The sequence below is a fragment of the Mustela nigripes genome, chromosome 7 (genome assembly GCF_022355385.1).
Source record: "Mustela nigripes isolate SB6536 chromosome 7, MUSNIG.SB6536, whole genome shotgun sequence".
Classification (NCBI taxonomy): domain Eukaryota; kingdom Metazoa; phylum Chordata; class Mammalia; order Carnivora; family Mustelidae; genus Mustela; species Mustela nigripes.
In genome coordinates, this window is record NC_081563.1 from 84541636 (window position 1) to 84545064 (window position 3429).

At 32.4% G+C, this 3429-nt stretch overlaps 1 long non-coding RNA gene across 1 annotated transcript in view; it reads left to right on the top strand.

Moving 5' to 3' along the window:
* LOC132022610 (uncharacterized) overlaps positions 1 to 2615 on the top strand; it is a 12602-nt gene extending 9987 nt beyond the window's left edge. Inside the window, exon 4 of the long non-coding RNA XR_009405643.1 lies at positions 2420 to 2615. This is a non-coding gene — a long non-coding RNA (uncharacterized LOC132022610). The remainder of the gene's footprint in view (positions 1 to 2419) is intronic.
* The last annotated feature ends 814 nt before the right edge of the window (positions 2616 to 3429 follow it).

A 3429-nucleotide genomic window follows, 5' to 3' on the forward strand; every position in this document is an offset into this window, starting at 1 on the left:
TTTCTAAGAATAGGATAGCCAAGATCTTTGGCCAGGAGAGCAAAGATACAGGAAATAAGCAGCTCAACTTTTCTGAGCTCAAAGAAGCAGAAAACCTATTTCATAGAAGCTGATGGTATGAAATAAAACTGAAATGTATTCGAGTCTCTATTGTATTTTGCAAAAAGGCAGAGGGAAATTGGAGAACTAATTTGTGAATGACCTCACCCTTAAATTCATGGAAATGACTCCCACAGTTATCTCTTTGACTAGTCTATTTCAATAATAAAGTGGGATCAAGGATGTATTTATATCCAACAGTATGTTGATCTGGAGACCCCAAGAATGCTTAGAAGCAACATTCAGGAATTTTGACAACTGCCAAAAGTATGCAAATAGTGATGCTAAATGCCAGATGAATTACAATCAAAAGGTGTCTGTTTGATACATAAAAAAAATTATGAGTGTGCCTAGGTAAAAATATATATTTGTGTGTGCATTTTAGAGTGGAAAGAAGGAAATAGATTCAAATTAATTTTTAAACATTATCTTATAAATTCTACTGTGCTAATTGGGGAGAGTGTCAGAAGAAAAATTATCAAAGATATCTTCAAACAATCTAATAAAAATTCTGGTAGTCAGTGAGGGAATGACTAAAAATATTAACCATGATAGGACAATGGACATTAGGTCATCATTTATCAAGAATTAAATTGTCAGTTACTGAGAATTGTCCTTTTACCCTAAAGCCTCATCATATGTCAAACATCTCTTCACCCCTTCTTTATTTTGCATCAAGAATACTATCTGCGGTTTTTTTTTCTTTTTTTTTTCACACTTACAGTGCCTATAATTTTCTCTAAAGTAGTTAATAGTAGCCATGATATATATCTTTTAAGCTGTACCCATGGTTCCCAAATTTGTCAGCACACTGGAATCACTTAGGGAGCATCAAGAAAACATTCTTGCTTATATCTCAAATCCAGAGATTCTAATTTAATTGGTCAGAGATGTGGTTTAAGTTTTGGAATATTAAAACAAAAACAAACAAAAACAAAAACAAAAAAATTCCAGATGATTCCAATATACATGTTTGGAAACCATCGAGCCATACAGTAAAGACGATTAGTTACCATTGGAAGAAATGTTGTGTGAACACAGGCTTTCATTTCACTAAGTAAACATTTAGGAGTGGCATTTGGAGGTCATTGATAGGTGCATGTTTAACTATACACAAAGTTGCCAAAATATAGTGCAAAGTGTCTTTACTGTTATGCATTCCCACCAAGAATGTGCGAGAGCTCCGTTTGCTCTATGTCCTTACTGGCATAAGATATTGGCAGGTTTTGTTATTAAAAAAAAAAAAAAGTATGCAATGATATTTCATTATGCTTCTAATTTCCATTGTACCAGTAACTAATGACATTAACCATGCTTTCATGTGGCTATTTGCCATGAATAGAGCTTTTTGGTGAAGTGTTTCTTCAAATATCTTGTCCAATTTGTTGGGTTGTTTGATTATTATTTATTGAGTTTTGAGAATTCTTTTTTACAATCTGGATACATGTCCCTTTTAGGTATGGATTTGAAGTCTTTTCTTCAAGTTTATGGTTTATATTTCCGTTTTATTAACAGTATTTTTCAGCTACAAGAAGATTTTAACTTTGATGAAACCCAATTTTTTTCCTTAATGAATTGTGCTTTTGTTGTCATATTTAAGAAATGTTTGCCTAGCTCAGTTTTTCACTTATGTCTTCTTCTAAAAGAATTAAATTTTTAGGTTTAGACTATGAAATTTAAGTTAATTTTTGCATATAGTGGATGTGAGAGGGTGAGGATTTTTTTTTAATGTGGAGGCTTAATTATGCCAACATTATTTGTTGCAAAGACTATTTGTCTCCATTTTATTGAAAACATATTTATTTGTTATTTCTGAAGCCACTTACACCACTCCCCTTAATTATTAAGCTTTTTAGAAAATGAGTGAAATAATCCAGGCTTTTTCCTTTTTTTTTTTTTTTTTTTTTGTTAAGGATTTATTTATTTTAAAGATAGAGCAAGCATGAGCAGGAGGGCCAGAGGGAGAAGGAGAGAGAATCTCAAGCAAGTTCTACACTGAGCTTGCAGCCCAACATGGATTTGATCTCACAACCCTGAGATCATGACCTGAGCCAAATGAGTTGGATGCTTAACTGACTGCACCGTCCAGACACCCCTGGCAATTCTTTCAAGTAGTAATATTTTTGTTTCTATTATTCATTTTATTTATCATTGATTTAAAAAAATGTTGTGACACTTTTAATGATGTCCTTACTTAAAACCATACACATATTGCTCATATAAATTTTATACCTGCTAATTAGTTTTTTCAGTAACCACTCCTACCCTCTGTTAAATCCCAATTCATTTTTTCTAAGATTTTTATTTATTTATTTGACAGAGATCACAAGTAGGCAGAGAGGCAGGCAGAGAGAGAGGGAGAAGCAGACTCCCTGCTGAACAGAGAGCCCGATGCGAGACTCAATCCCAGGACCCTGAGATCATGACCTGAGCTGAAAGAAGAGGATTTAACCCATTGAGCCACCCAAGTGTCCCACCCAATTCATTTTTAACAGCTTCATTGAAACATAATTGACATAAACTTCATACACACACATATACACACACGTGTGTGTGTAGTATAATTTGATAAGTTTTGACATATATATAATATGTATATGTTATATAATGTATATTATATATAATATATATACCCTGATGAAACTACCAACACATTCAAAATAATGAACATACTAATCACCCCTTCATAATTTCTGCTTCTTCTACCTCCCCATCTCGTCACCAGGCAACCACTTATCTAGTATCCATATGACAGCCATTTATATGTTATAGAAATCAGACTACATATTTTTAAAATTTTGTACAAAATGAGATCATAGAGTACATACTCTGGGATCTGTCATTGAAAATAATGATTTTGGAATTCATTTATATTGTTGTGTATCAATAGTTAACACCTTTTTATTGCCAACTACTGTTTCATTGTATAGGTATACCACAATTTTTGGAGCCATTTGGCAATTACAAATATAGTTATTATAAATGTATAGATACAAATCTTTATGTAAACATATCCCCTATTTATCTTGGATAATTACCTAAGAATATAATAGCTGGATGGTATAGATAGTGTCTGCTTAACATTTCAAGAAACAAACTATTTTTAAAGTTGTACTATTTTAGAATCCCTATGTCCTCACTGGCATAGGGTATTGGCAGGTTTTGTTATGAATGCAATGTATGAGAGTTCTAGTTGTTCCAAATTCCCAACTTTTGGTTGGTCAATAATTTTAATATTAGCTATTCTAATACATGAACTGTGCTATCTCATCATGTTTTTAAGTGTGCATTTCTGTAATGACTAATAATGTTCAGAATCTTTTTATGCTT